Here is a 16,498-nt window from a genome sequence, read left to right as displayed (position 1 = left end):
TGTGAAAGTGAGCATAAAAGCGTTCTTGGCAAATTATCGAGATTATATGCGGGACTGCGTGAAGGTTGCATATTTGCAGGACGGGTAGTAGATCTGGGAGAGACGCCAGGCTGTCTGCTCGGCTAAGCTACTACTCGTCCTGCAAACATATTATCTAGGTTGGCCTCTGGTACTGCAGCTTTCGCTACGGTGCCCGTTCAGAGTGAGTCATGGCTATAAATAGCCTCACGAGATTATAGAGGTATTTCCACTTGGGGGGTTTCTATCTCAAACAGATGTTGTTGCAGCACAATTGGATATAAAGTGATAAAAAGTTTTACAAAATAAATTAGAATGCTGTTGGATATGTATTTTAATGAAGTAGCATACTGTTGTTACATTTGAGTTCCAGGATTAGATTATATTATATTTTTACCTTGCTAACTTACAAGTCTGCCTATTTCTAGGGGGCAAGTGTAAAGAATGATTTTTGAACGAATGAGATGACTATTTTGTTAATGACTAGATTCTTTGGCCAGGACCATATAGGCCTATTTGAATCCCAATAATCAAGGCCAAGGCCACTGATAACATAATACAAAAGTAATTTAGGAATTTGCCACCTGAATCCCTTACACAAATGACCCTTCTTAAGTCAGCATTCTATTTTACCATTTGACTCACAATCATAATTGAACAGTAAACTGTAAAAAAACCACGACGTAAAGACAATTTGAATCCACCAAATTACAGTAATTTGGCTTCTGTCGTTCACAGTAACAACTCTTTTATGTGCAAAATCATCACGAAAACGAACCTAAGAAACGAAACGACCCGTAATTAACGTTTGACATTTACAGAGTAATTTGCAGTAAAACCGACGACAGTCGGGCTGCATGAAAAAAAGAAGAAAAATGACCTAAAACGGTAGGCGCCAGCAAGTCGCTTGTCTGCAGGCGCCATGGACAATTTAGTGACGGCCCCTCAGTGACAAGTATTGTACTGTGGCTTGGCTTTAGGTGGAGTTGATTTAAACTCCAATTAGTGAAAAGACATAGTTGAAAAGCAATTGTAAGTCCATGAAAATTGGAATGAGTGAGCAATTCTGATGACAACTGAGAATTTGTCACGAAGAATTAAATGGTTTAACTCAGGTACCTACCCGTATATAGGTTTCAAGAGGGGTGGGTATGCAAATGTTTTAGGGGTATGGTAGTAAATAAACGAAGCGGTACAAAGAATAGGGATGAGTATTTCGATAGTTTGTTTGTTTGGGAGAAGCTACATTGGGCCTACTCCACTTCTGGTCACCTGAAGTGTAATAGGCGCAAATGGAATTTAGCTGTAAGTGTATCATGATGGTTGTATCAAGCATTATCGACGTGATATTCCATGATAACCATCTTATACGCATTTCAAAAGTCATTAATGAATTTTGTGATAAAATAATGTGAGTTTAGTAAACAAATTTGTAGTTTAATTCTAGGGTGCATGTCCTGAGAGTAAATATTTACAAAGATGGCGACGAGCCAAGGAGGCGAACTCCGGTAGCTTCAGTAAACGGCCGTAACCGTAAATCTCCGGGCGATAAACAAAGACTTTTACAGCACTTGAACAAGTAGTAACAGTTGTAACTTAATAACCGCTCCGGGCGGCAACTGTCACAAGTAATCGTTGCAAGAATGACAGATAGTTGGAGATTGCAGGTTGTACTAGGCATAGGTCAAAGATTATTGTTCTTCACATTACGTAAGTAGACTTCTTATTGTGATCGGAACGCGCTTGGATAAAGGGAACGCTCTTGATGAAGGTAATACTCTTGGTGAAGGTAATGCTCTCGATGAAAGGAACGCTCTTGATGAAGGTAATGCTCTTGATGAAGGGAACGCTCTTGATGAAGGTAATGCTCTTGATGAAGGGAACGCTCTTGATGAAGGGAATGCTTTTGATGAAGGTAATGCTCTTGATGAAGGGAACGCTCTTGATGAAGGGAATGCTCTTGATGAAGGTAATGCTCTTGATGAAGGGAACGCTCTTGATGAAGGTAATGCTCTTGATGAAGGGAACGCTCTTGATGAAGGGAATGCTCTTGATGAAGGTAGTGCTCTTGATGAAGGGAACGCTCTTGATGAAGGGAATGCTCTTGATGAAGGGAATGCTCTTGATGAAGGGAATACTCTTGGTGAAGGTAATGCTCTTGATGAAGGGAACGCTCTTGATAAAGGGAACGCTCTCGATGAAGGGAACGCTCTTGGTGAAGGGAATGCTTTTGATGAAGGGAATACTCTTGGTGAAGGTAATATTTTTGATGAAGGGAATGCTGTGATGAAGGAAATGCTTTTGATGAAGGAAATGCTCTTGATAAAGGCTAAAGACCTAAGGGATTAATGCTAGGCATATTAACAAACTGATTTACTTGCACTAGTAATTGATGTTTTTATATACTATTTGTATTTGACCCAAACAGACAAAACCTTACTGTAAGATCACTTGAATACGCAATCATTCCAGGATTGGGATAGATCTGTGATATAGAAGATGGGATTTCCTAAATTATAATACAATCATAAGAAACCTTCAATCCAGTTGGTCTAAAGATGCAGCGAAGTAAATCAGCACTATATCGGGAACTTATTCATCCAACATTCAACAACCAGTTAAATTTACAAAGTTCACAAAAATTGCATGATATGCAGTAGATATTTATCGGTTGGATTTCCTTTGTCAGCCGCTTTGATTGGATAGACATGAACAATCAATGAATCACAAATATTTTTATCAGTGAAACTATACATAGACATGATAAATTAAGTAAAATTAAAGTAGATTGATTAGCTACGGTTAAAAGTTGTCAACTTATCGTTGAACATAGTAAATCCATAGCATAGTATAGCAAATGCTCACGAACTTGTTAACACCAAGAAAGAAGTTAACTCAAACTTTTGAGTAGACTATACAACAACTGTGTATTCAAAATCTGCGCTCAAAGTGTGTAAAAAGTACGTGTAACGAGTATTCTGTGAAAACCATAATTCACAACATGTTCTATAACCACTGTTTTAGAAGTGACAAGTAACAAATCCTATCATCACTAATACTTCTGCATTGCCCAGCTAAAATCATATACTCATAATTCATGTGGGGCGGACAGAATATGTGGGAAGGGGGGTTTGGTCACGGGGGTAACCCTAGGGATATCTTTATTAGCCTCTCAATAAACGGTCCGGAAATAGATAGACTGCACGTGTCATTTAGCCCAGCATGAATCCGACAAAACCAACTTCTGAGAGTTCTTGTAACGATAATTGTTCTGCAAACGCGAGGAAGAGAGTTCGAATATAAAGGAAAATCCGCAAAGTATTGTGTTGAATACGTTTTCAGAACATTTGGGTAAAAGCGGCTTGAAAAGTATACTGTAAATATATTTCGAATTTCATCTAGTTTTGATATTTGTTAAACTGAGACGTTACGTTTGTCATGGTCTAACGGTTTTGAAAGGTGTTTTCAAGAGAGGCTTTCTAATAACCTTCTTATTTGAATCGACAATGCAAATTTCATCACAGTGATAGATTTATAGCCTGAAAACTTTATAGCTAACATTGCACTTTATTATTCTTGATATAGTTGGTAATCTTCTTAACTTCTTGACCAGCGTTTGACAACAAGAATCTATTACAGTTTAGACTTATACCACGTGATGTCTCCGACGTACGATTACCACTACGACAGATTGTACTAATTGCACTTTTAATGTTTGAACAATGTAGTTTTCGAACATAAATGAAACCCAACACTTTCTGGTCAACTCGTTCTTGGAAGAAAATTATAGTTCGTTTAGTAAAGAAGGAAACCCCCGAGGAAAAGTCGTTAGTAGTATCCATCCTCTAGGAATTTGAGGCGAAGGTAAAATAAATGGTGGTAGGGATGGAGGAGTGACGCATTTGTGAATGTGCTATCCAAGACAGGATCAAGGGACCGTGTCAAAGGATAACGTTACTGGGGGAGTGACCTTGAGGGAGTAGACGTCTCTGCAGAGCAAGAGAACATGAGAAAGTGACATTCCAGGGCAGTCAGAAGTGTCTGGGAGGGTTTGATGTTAAAACAATTCCCGATTCACATTTTAAAAGTATATTTTTGGGTTTTATGGGGGGAGAACATTGTATTTCCTTAGTAACAATTTATTTTACCACATTTAAGCCAAAAAGTGGCGTGTGAATTTTGCTTTTAACAGGTTTTTTTTATAAGAATACAGCCCACTGTAACACTGTACGTATCTGTATTTTATTTAAATTTCCAAGTTGAACTAAGCTTTTCCAACTCACTAACTCAACACTAGTCCAACATTCGATGACAATAAACAAACAAAAGCAAAATGCATCGCGAGACACAATTTGGAAACACCGTTTAAATTTACACCAGCGTCAGTTTTTGGCTGAGCCAATAGCGTAGAGTGCATTCATGTAAACTGACTGACAAGTGCATCAAAACATGTCCTCTGCCAGCCTAAATACATCTGCAAGGCCGTTTATGATATAGGTCGAGTATTTGTTGAGGCAAGGTTGGGTAAACACGTATATATTTTCGCCATTACAAATTATAACTGAATTGTGTGGAATGTAGTTTGTGAAACATTGAAACATTATTCATCCCAAAAAGTTGTATATTCATTGGTCAAGGGTAGACAGTATACTTATGATTGGTGCTGTGATCGAAATGGAAAGTTAAAATATGAGTTCCTCACATAGGCCTACGTAAATTACAGGAACTTTACAGTCATGCGTTTATTTCTACTGACGTAAATTTGTGCCAATGTAGAAAAGCAAGGCCCCCGTGTTTTTTACCTAAAAAGTTATTTAATACGCTGCTTTGAATCCATCCAACTATATTTTTACCTATTCTCAGGATTTATCAATGTAAGCAAACGTTGATTTGGAATGCAGATTGTCAGTTGTACTTCCCTTACCAATATCTTGATAAAATATGCTGTCATGGAATATTTCAAGGGAACCATGCTGTTGTTCCGTCGTGAGTTTCCTTTGCTAAACATCGTCAAATACGTTGGCATAGGCAAAAGTGATATCAAAGGCTATGTTAAGGCATGATCTAAGGAAATATAATTTTTTTCGCCTAGCAAACATTTCGCAATGCAGTTTTACGGTTCTCTCTCTTTCCCATAACTTAGTCAAACACGGTGCTGTGAGCGATTTAAAAACTTAAACTACACTCTTGCTTCGTTCAAAGCCGATCAATTTTTTACGAGTGTCATTTCACTGTGAGTTCCCTCAGGATTTCGTCGCTTTTCCTTGAAACCACACACGTGGCTCTTAGTTATTTGAAAGGGTTTATGTTTAACGTTATTACGTTTGTTCGAAGGTGATATCATTTTATTTCCACTGAGCGCCTTTGGCCACACGGGGCTACGGGGTCTAAGTTTGCGTTGATGAGCAGCATCCTGATCAAATGCCGCTGTGTCCCACGATCACTGTATTAGGCCGTACCAGTGTACCGCCAGGCTAAAACATAATTATTTATTGAATAATTTGAGTTTGAATGTGTGTATTTGGAAAATAACAAACCAGTTTCCGAGTAAAATTTGGGAGAATTACGTTTGGGGGTCGATCACTGTTTGGAGAACCAGTGCACCACTCGGTATAAACGTACTTGATACCAGACACGTGATTAAATGTGGACTAGCCTATCTTAAATATAATAAAACACAACTTTTCAGAAACAAACTGTGCATACAACGAAAACTACTAACTTAAGCGTCAGAGACTATTTTTAATATTCTGAATACGTTTAATAGTAATAAATTACTGTAAAAAATTTGAGCTTGAGTTTTAGTTTACAACCTCTCAAATAAATGTTACTAATTAGAAATAAAGGAAAATATAAAACTCGGGAATAAAAAGTCTACGTTAAAGTAAAAGTCATAGGCTTTTGTCAAAAATTCATCAATAAATTTATAAAAAAAGTATGTTTATTTATCTTTTGTGTGGATGGATTTTTTTTTACAATTTAACACATTGTTTGTATTGTTTACAATATCTACGATAGGATAACCTAGAAAAATAATAGAATATTATTTTTACGTATGGAATGTTACAATAGTAATACAAAATCATATTTAAACAGTTGAAAACTATAAATTAAAAAAATAAACACTCTTAGTTCATAATACAAACAGTTTTGTACAACTGAAAACTCATTAAAATTTAGTTATAACTTTATAAGTCGCGACTGCTAATTTTAAATGTTACGAAAGGTCCGGAAACATACATATAAGATGCTACATATATACCAGAAGATTATTTAGGGGGTCTGCGTCGTGAATTTAGAGTTTCGCAAATATATTTACTCCAAACCGAAATAGATCGTTGATGATAAACTTAGAAAACTACTCTTAGCTTAGTTATATTTATAGTGCAAGTAGTTTTAAATTTGATTTCGACGGTAATTTTTGTTATAGTTCGTAATATTGTAGTACCAGATTCTTTGGAAGCAGAAAGAGAAGCTTGTCATGACCAGTGAAGAATGCTGATATTGTTTGTTTAAAATAACATATGTTTTTCAGATTTTAAAAGGGGATTTTATTTCCTTCTTTTTGTCTACCATTCGTGTATATTATATTTTAAACTCAAAAATTGTATGTCCCTAAATTCACACAATTCACATTACATACAAAGTTCAGCTATGCAAAGTATTACATTTGTATGTACAATAATGTTTAGTTAGATTCTATCAACAATAAGGCATACGGTTTGATAATTAGAACTATTAGTCAACTAACATGTATTATCATACCGACCGCTATCTATTTAATCTCCACACTTCACTCATTGTTTACCTGTTTTTAAGATGGAATGGGTTTGTATTTCTTGTTTATGAAACCGTTAACTCCATTTCCTGGAACTATAGGTTGTTGATAGAAAAGGAAAGAAGTATTTCTGCCGCGGTACTCTCGTCTTATTCTCTTTCTCTTTCTTCTTTTTATATGTTTATCTTTCTCCCTAAACCAAATTTCAAGTTTACATACATAGACTACGTCATAAAAATCAGTAGGTATCAGGAACTGGTAGTCATAAATTTTTTCCAAGGCAATTTCCACCATAAGATGCATACATTTTGTCATGTATTGTACTCGTATTGATGAATTTTTACTGTATATGAATGATACATTTTATTGTAATATTATTTTTGCTTATTTCCTGACAGTTTGTAGTAAGTAGTTGCAGCAAGGTTAGTATAAATAACGGGTTCCTGCTGTCAGTATGTAAACATAAACAAGTTATTTATACCATACCACTAATAAAACTACGAGTATCACAGCTTAGTGTTTTTTATTCGAGCTATTCCAACAGTCGTTACTTAATAACACATACTCAACTAATTATACAGTTTTACCAAAGTGTTGGTAGATATTGTAAATAGTATCACACTGTTAGTTAAATTGTAAAACGGATTTTCTGTTTAAAAAATCGGAAATAAATTAAAAATTTACTTTTTTTTGCATAGATTACCTGTCACATTTTCAACAATGACTCTGGTAAAAACCTTTAATCTTTATGTTAAAAAGAGAAATTGTGTTAGCAGGTTGGTAAATTAATTAATGGTCCAATAATACTTACATACAGTATTATATCAAATGATTTGCTACTTCAGTAAATTAAAGAATGTCAGTAAAATCCTTATATGAAACCAATAACAAATAAAAGGCCACTAAAAGACCCAACTAATGTAAATTATAAAACTCCCGAATTTGACAACCAATTATAAAATAATTTTTCTTTATCATTGCAGGCAAGGTCGGTTGTAATGTTACGTCACTTTGGCAGGTTTATAAAGCGTAAAACGAAAACTTTAACTTAATGATTTTTACTTCAAACCATTACTACATACCAATTTACAAACTAAAATGTTTCAATTTAACAGTCGACGTGTTAAAAAAGGTTCTTCATAACACAGGTCTAATACAGTTTTGCTACTTTAATGAAATTGTAAATAACACGATTACATTATATGAAACTATTCCAAAATTAAACCCCACAACATCCACAACCTAAAATCACCATCTCCGCCGGTGAGGTCGGCGTCCTCACTGCCGGTTAACTCACACTAAAATCTTAACACTCGAGAACACAAAATCATCGCTTACCGTAAGTAGGCAACAATATCCCTCAATGAAGGACTTTCGTGACACAACACTTCACACACTAGACTGATCAGTACAGCATAACGAACGACACACGACTGACGAGTCTGAGGGAGCGACAGAGGGAACTAGTCTTCGCCAGGGAGCGCTCGTCGCGTTATTTAACCAATCCCGGCTCACTACGTCACTTGCTTACGTCACGACGAGTTTTTTTACAAGTTGCGGCCAAAGCCGGGTAGGGGACTCGGGGACTCCCGATTTTTTTCACTGAGAGAAAAGTTTTTAATTTTTGTTTTTTGTAAGACTGATATTTTTGTGAGCAGTTAAAGTAATTAGGGTCCAACTCCCGATTTTCCCTGGTTGAAAGTGAAGAGAGTTTTAAAGTTTTGTTATATGTGGAAATCAATTTTAATTGGCCTTTCCAATCATTATGGTCCCTTACGGAATGTTATACAAACCCACAACTATCTAATGAATATTTATAAAATTCAATAAACAAAATTGAACTTGATTTTATTACCCTATATGTTTAAATAAACGTGGTCAAGATTAAATAGAATAACCCTTAACGTGTTGTATAGGTTAAATATTTTTGGGAAAGATTACGGTACTACGAAAATATAGATACATTTAAGTTTAAAAAATGTATATTCATTTACTCACTGAATTAATAAAACTAGTAATTTTACAAAAAACAACACCCATTTTTAAGTCTGTCAAAAATATTTAATAGTAGGCCTAAATTTATTTTAAAAGTGAAAGAAAATCTATATTTATCAAACTAATTGTAAACGTCTTACTCAAATATCCAACTGTAGAATGTCGATAATGTCTCATAGAGATTATTTTGATATATTATCAGTGATTTGGGAGGGTGTTCTTACAGGATTTGTAAATATTCTATACTAGTTACTTAGATTTTATATGTTACAAAACAGATTTATCATAGTTGAATATATAATTAGAAAAGATTATAACCAAACAATCTTATATAGTTATTAATTTGTACAACTGCAAATTATACGAGTATCACTGGTGTTAATCATAATGTTATAAATATAAATCCCTCGTAGGATAATAAAGTATTTCTTTTACTAATAAAAATAAATATTACTAGCTTTGACTCACATATAGTGCAAGTGTGACAATATGGAATTATCCAAAAACGAGATACTGTATAGCTGTTGTGAATGAATACTAGCTTGTGTATAATGATTGTTCGAAAACCTAAATTCAAAGTAAACTAAACTACGTAATTTACATTATTGGTTAAAATGATTTTAATACCCGTTTAAGGAGCCACATTTTCCTTTTATATTTTAGTAAACAATATTTAAAAATAAGAAGATATGTTATCATGATAAAAGAGTACTACCACGTCCAAAAGATTTTAAACAGTATAATTTACATACAAAAATAAATGAAGGGAACTCTTTGTCTGTTATTTAATTTATCATGCTTGTTAATATGGTTTACGCGGGAGTTCTGGGTATACAAAGGGAATATACGATGACGTATGTAATAATAATGTTCAACAGCTCGCTGCAGCAATCTAAGCGAAAGGATAATCCTTATGACGATCAAAGAGAAAATACAGCATATTAAATGAATAAATGATACAGGGTGGTCATAAATTACTATACACATTTTAAGGTTAAATAAATAAATAACCAAGTACCTTAGAATGAAATTGTTTCATCAAATAGCAAATTTAAAACAGTTTTATACAGTAACTGCGCAAATTTAAGTATAAAAATGTCAGAAATTATGGAAATTAGTTTTAAAAAGACTGTAAAAATCTCTTAAACTGTTATGTTTCTTTTGAGATGTGGACCCTTTAGATTAATGTTGGATACTCCCCAGTCTGTACTGCCTGTACCACATTTTTATAGAATTGCTACACGGAGAATTACGGCCATAATCTAAACGAATCCTTCTTCGAACAGTTATTACAAATTAGCTTTCATGAAACCAAAAACTTTGCTTTTTATTGCACAATAGTCATTTTGTTAAATCAGTTTAATGTTTGATTCGTCAAATGTCACACACAGCTGGTGTAGAAAGGTCCATTGCTGGCCAGCTGACTATGTCACATCACAAATCATTGAGAAAAGACATAACTCACTCTCACGGTTTAGTTAATTGTTACACACTTTTTAGAGGGCTAAACTATTTTTATAATTACTGTAATTTTTATATTTTTTTTAGTCACTGTATAAAACCTTTTTTAAATTTGCACCAAACAATTCCCATGTTTCTAAATTGCTTTGTTATTTTGTATATAATCTTAAAATGTGTCCAATAATTAATTGATGACCCCCTGTACATCCAACTGCATTTTAAATTCCCCGATATTTTAAATCGTTTGTTTCATTAGTTCATACTTTTAAATGGTTTTTAAAGTAGATTAATTTTATCTCACTCTCTCAAATTCAACACAAAAACAACTTAAGGTAAAAAATTAACTGTGGTAATTTTACTTGCTTGAACTTACTGAGACCCATCAGTATCTGATGATAAACAAAATTAGAATAATCCAAATCATAAGGAATCAAACCTAATTTTAGAGCTTTAAACTTGCAAATTATAAAACTTTGGTTTGACAATTTTTAGATAGTAGAAAATTGTTTGGCGAATTTTTGTTATGTTATGGCTTTTGGAATACGAATGCGTAAACAGTTGCAGTCATTATAGTAAACTAAAATATTAAGTTGAAGAACGTGTGCATTAAAATGAATACTGAAATAGTTTGTACTATCAGTAGCAATACATGTAATCTGATATAGTGACTTGTTTGTTGGAACTTCACTGTTTTAAACGTTCTTGAAAAATGCTCAGTGTATCAATGTTGTAATTAAATCAAAGAAACATATTAATACACTTGTATAGAGAAACGTCCAATTTTTAATAGAAAAGTGTCAAGTTAATTTTCAAAAAGAATTATTAAGTAAAGGACAATTTCACTACCTATAAATTGAAAAAAAATTTTGATATTCGTTGTTACATTCATATCCATACCGTGAAAACAGTTTATTCCTATTTCATTTAAATCTGTGTATGTTATCTTATTATTTTACCTTTTTGATTTTTTAACGTAACATTTGGATAATTTTTTAGATATAAAATTAGATGAAACCGTTGATTATATAACAGTAAACATCACTAGTATTTACAAAGTGTAAACCTTTGATATTACAGAAACTTGATACTATAACCTTAGATAAGGTTGAGTGAATTTAACAAGTCTTAGGGCAATGCAAATTTGCTGCAATAACTATACATAAATATGACCCACTCAATAAAAGAAATGATATTTCATACATGTAACCAATGTTCATACAAAACTACGCCTTACAAATAGGTTACGTACAATCATGTGTAAAATGTCACAATGTTGTCATATAAATAAAACAATTATACTTCACAAGGCTAATAAGACGATGTCGAGAATAAGCAACCAGATTGAACATGCAATAGTGATGCATGATTGGTGTATTAATGGAATAGGAAACGTGATATGTTTGTATTGCATGGATGACTTCAAACTTAGTGTACAGAATTTGAAATTAAGGTGAATTCGATATTCTCACGAATGGTGTATACTCTTTAATCTGTGATAAGACCAATATGAAATCTACTTAAAACGTCTTGATATAAGATCAAATGCATACATATTTGCTTTACAAATAATATAGTTTTCTTTCAACATGAATTTGAAGTAGTTTTAACATTTTTAAACAATTAAAACTGCGTTTGAATATTTGTCGACTTAAACCTTATATTTTAAGGTCATAAAATGAGGACTGGTTTTAGTCATATTATTCATGAATGATTTGCTCTACTTATGTTTTTCCTTTAATTTTCAACTTATATTTTCCCTGATTTACAATAACTTATTGCCATATGCATTTTTTTTGTATAAAAAAATTATTATCGTACCAATGGAATGAAAGTTGAAATGTTTAATTCGTTACTGCTAACTTATCAATAAATCTGACACGTGGAAAATTATTTTAGACAATTTAAATTACTAATACAATATGTTTGAAATACTTATAAAACAATTTCCTCCCCATCAGCCCTTTGTTATGGAATATTCCTAATTTGTCTTATTTTTCATACTCCTAATATTCCTTAAGTGTTCCTAAATGTTGTTACTCACCGAACTCTTCAGCGGATCTTTTGAATCCTTTAAATCCCGAGAGAACTTTGAATCAAGAAGCACTTTATAACACTTAAACAAAAATCCAAAAAGAACAAGATTGTTAACACTAGAAAAATGCCCACTTTTAACACAAAACACAATTCAGTTGTAAATCCTTGTAGAAGTGTTTACTTCGTTGACCTATGTTGATTTCGTGATGTTCAAAATAATTGTTCTGGATAAATCCGATCCCGTATTTTCTCCTGGATATCTACATGTCCTCTAGCACCTGACCAAAGTCACTCGGGCGGATAAGACGGATTCGGACTATCAACTACTGGCTCTGACAGACAGAACGATACTGATAAGCTGATAAGCTAAATATAGCTTTCCCTGATTAGCTAAATGGTCAACTGATAAGACGACAAGGGGCCCACCTCTTCTCTTTGTTGAAATAATGAACCACCTGTTAAAGATGAAGACAATAAAGAACTGGTTGAGAAGGTCAAATTAGAGGGAAGCGGGTTAAATACGTTTGTGATTTTTTTTATTTTAAAATTTTCTTTTTGAAGTACATTAGGGTGGTAAAGAGAGAAGTATTTCTTCATAATGTCTTGTGTAAGGGGGGAGAGTAAGTAGGAGATTCAGTTTTTCCATTCAAGCTTGTTGTGCTTTATTAAAGTGGCTAATCCAAAAAAAAAAAAAAATAATAATAATAATTAATTTACTATTTAATATTGGGGATGTGGATAGTATACCATGAACGATGATGCAGTGACCACTAAACAATTTAATTTTTTACGTGAGGTTTCTATTTGTCAAAATGTTCCCGTTTCTTCTTAGAGCTATTGTCTTTCTATTGTAATTGGAAATCCAGTGTTAGAAAATCACATGGTAAAAAATGTAATTCAGAAAATTGCACTGTTACACAAAATATACCCATACATGTTCAAATTTCTGCTAGGTAATATTAAAATATCTTTCTTAAACCTTTGAAATGTTTTATTTAAAACTACACACAGTTTTGAAACGAAAAACAAACATCGAAACATGTTTCGAAAAAAAGAAAAGGGTGGGAGTTTCAAAATACGGAGTAGCAGATTTTTTTTAGTTCTTCCAATCATCAAACCAAGTACTTAATTTACGGGATGCAATATACTGGGCTAAGATCTGAACGTAAATTTATATTTAAATACAGTGTTCCAAAACGTTACAATAATCCCCTTAATTTGCAGGTTTTGCAAACCGGGGTATTTTCAACAAATATACCCACTATTCTTTATTTGTATGTGATGGTTTTTAAATTTTTCAAATGTTCTTCACCATCATAACCACAATAGAATATTTATATCAATATTTTTTCTGGAACTTTACTATCAAATGATAACCGATATAGTCAAGGTCTTGTGTACAATGAGCCACTGAACTGTTCTAATGAGCCCACTACGATATAAGAGTAACAGTTTAGAGTTTATCTCCAAATTTGGATGTTTTTCGATTCCCTTTGGACTGTAGCCCAACATTACATCAAAGCGTTGTTAGCGTTATCAAATGTAACTTAAAAAGCTTGTTTGATAATCTCGCATGTAAACACAATGATAACGAAGTTACATCGAAATCTATTTTTTAAATTAAGCGATGGTTTAAGATAGGCAAAAGATTGAATAAATTAGCAGTCGTATGAAATATCTTTTCAAGAAAAAATACGTACGAAAGTAACAAAATATAATATTAATACCCCCGCCGCAGCAAACCTGCAGACTAAGCGAATTTCCATTTGACTGATTGGATTTACACTGAAATGTCTACTTAAAAATATAACATTTATTCTCTATTTAAATATAATTAGTTTAACTAGTACTTAGGTTTGCTGCATCAGGGAGGGTAAAACTGTTTTTTTTTTTTAAAACATTAATAGTTAGTAAGAAATAAAAACATTTTCCGAATTTGATCAAAATATGTTCATAAACAAGCAAACTACAACAATTTACTTATTCTCCATAAGAATAACATGGGAATTTTAAATTTACAATTTTTTGGAATTTTCTCCGTAACCATTAGGCGCATAATAACGCTTCAACATACTAAATTATTTGTTTTTTTAAGCTCTACAAAATGGTTTGGAAAGAAATTGCTAAATTTTATGTTTTTTGGGTCAAAAATAGGAAAAACCTATTTTTACCCCATAAAACCCCCCGTAAACCCCCGTTCCCATGGTCTGATCATGCTGGATCGCGAACTCGTTCGAATAAACGTAGGTTTACACGTTTGTACCAAATTTCATCAAAATCGCATCATTTTTGCTCGAGTTATCGTGCTAACGGACACACACACACACGTATATATATATATATACATATATATATATATAAATATATAAATATATAAATATATAAATATATAAATATATAAATATATGAATGTATAAATATATAAATATATAAATATATAAATATATAAATATATAAATATATAAATATATAAATATATAAATATATAAATATATAAATATATAAATATATAAATATATAAATATATAAATATATGAATATATGAATATATGAATATATGAATATATGAATATATGAATATATGAATATATAAATATATAAATATATAAATATATAAATATATAAATATATAAATATATAAATATATAAATATACTAGCTGGCCCGACAGACGTCGTCCTGTCCTATAGTGGTTTTATGTCACATGCTCGTTCATTTTCAAGATGAGCTCGTTCGCATGGCTCAATCACGTCCTCGTTGAAGTTCGTTCGCTACGCTCACTCACCTTTTGGTTGCAAATTAACTGTTCTCATAAATTAAAAATAAATATAGTGCTGCACCCTGTTGGTAAACCTATTAACTTTTTAATGCTATTGAACATCACAGAATAAAATTGTTTAGTTGCACTAGCTGTTAAGATTCTTTAATTCCATTTAAATATGAGTACTCATAAGGTTAACATGGGAAACTCCAGAGCCACTGGGGCGGAGCCCTATTGACGGATCTGTCCCAAACTTCACACAAACCATCCTTGAATAATGCTTAATAATGCCTGAAAGTTTCATTACAATCTGTCGAGCGGTTTTGGAGTCCATAAAGGACAAACATACAAATATACAAACATACAAATATACAAACATACAAATATACAAACATACAAACATACATTGGATTTTATATATATAGATATATATATATGAATTTGAACGGATGGTGTTTTTGGCCTCTAGGGACCTCAAAATGAAAAAAAAAATCAGTCCCGCGTCCAGGTCTTACCATGAGTACTACGGTAATAGCTTATTCCCTATATGGGAAATTCGCTAAAAACAGCAACGGCATTTTGAGTAGATATTATTTTTATGATTATGAATGTGTATGACTCAGGATCTTGCATTATATAAATGATAAGGTCAAAACACCGTAAGTATCGCCAAATGATTCTCTATACTCAAAAAATTCTCAATTTATATTATTTAACCAAATTATTCAAATGTACTCATTTAGGTAAAGCATTACGTTGATAACAACAATCAGTAGAAAATTTTGTGCTGGTAAAAATTTTAAAAAGTGCATTAAGGTTATCAGCTAACCAACTATTAAAGATCAACTGCAAAGAACCAACTATTTTCCCCAATTTAATAATGTGCTTGTGGTGCCACCATTCTGTCTGAGACGATAGATGCTTTATTTAAATAATTTAAAAAATATCAATATAAAGTTAGAGTTTTAAAATGTTTGCAATATGTAAAAAAGGATTCAGTTCATACATTACCAAACCATTTTGTATCGATTCTATTTCGATCGATTGATTAATTGAATACACAAAATTGAATTATATTAATACAGGTAACCAATATTGCACAATTAAACAATAATCAACACGGTAGACTATTTTGTAACTAATGTGCAATGTTTAACATATTAAAAAATAGTTTTTTTATGTGTCTTGGTTTACGTGCTACAACCTAATAATGTCAAAACTGAATTCCAAATACTTCTATATAATTTTGTAAGTTAATCTGCTTATACACATTAAAATCGTCAATTTTATCTTACAACAAGTTAAGTAATTTACTTATGTTTATTACAATCCGTTACCGTATAAATACAATTGCGTAAGCTGATCACAATATGCTCTTAAATCCACAGATCCTTTTACAGGGAAGCCCATTCCCGCGCACAAGGATCTTGTATACAATAAGAAGGAAATAAA

At 32.5% G+C, this 16,498-nt stretch overlaps 1 protein-coding gene across 3 annotated transcripts in view; it reads right to left on the bottom strand.

Moving 5' to 3' along the window:
- LOC128996827 (ion transport peptide-like) overlaps positions 1 to 16,498 on the bottom strand; it is a 69,109-nt gene that overhangs the window by 12,957 nt on the left and 39,654 nt on the right. For 2 of the 3 annotated variants that reach the window (XM_054422314.1, XM_054422316.1), the window contains exon 1: positions 8,135 to 8,249. The exons of the other annotated variant lie outside the window; for it this stretch is intronic. The gene's annotated coding sequence lies outside the window, so the exon portion shown is untranslated. Of the gene's footprint in view, positions 1 to 8,134; positions 8,250 to 16,498 lie in introns of those variants that run through there. 3 annotated transcript variants of the gene reach the window in all.

Source organism: Macrosteles quadrilineatus, unplaced genomic scaffold (genome assembly GCF_028750875.1).
Source record: "Macrosteles quadrilineatus isolate MER2022 unplaced genomic scaffold, UCM_ALF_1.0 Scaffold_6__1_contigs__length_79288215, whole genome shotgun sequence".
Classification (NCBI taxonomy): domain Eukaryota; kingdom Metazoa; phylum Arthropoda; class Insecta; order Hemiptera; family Cicadellidae; genus Macrosteles; species Macrosteles quadrilineatus.
Note: the sequence above shows the minus strand (reverse complement) of the source record. Positions and strands in the feature narration are given on the sequence as shown.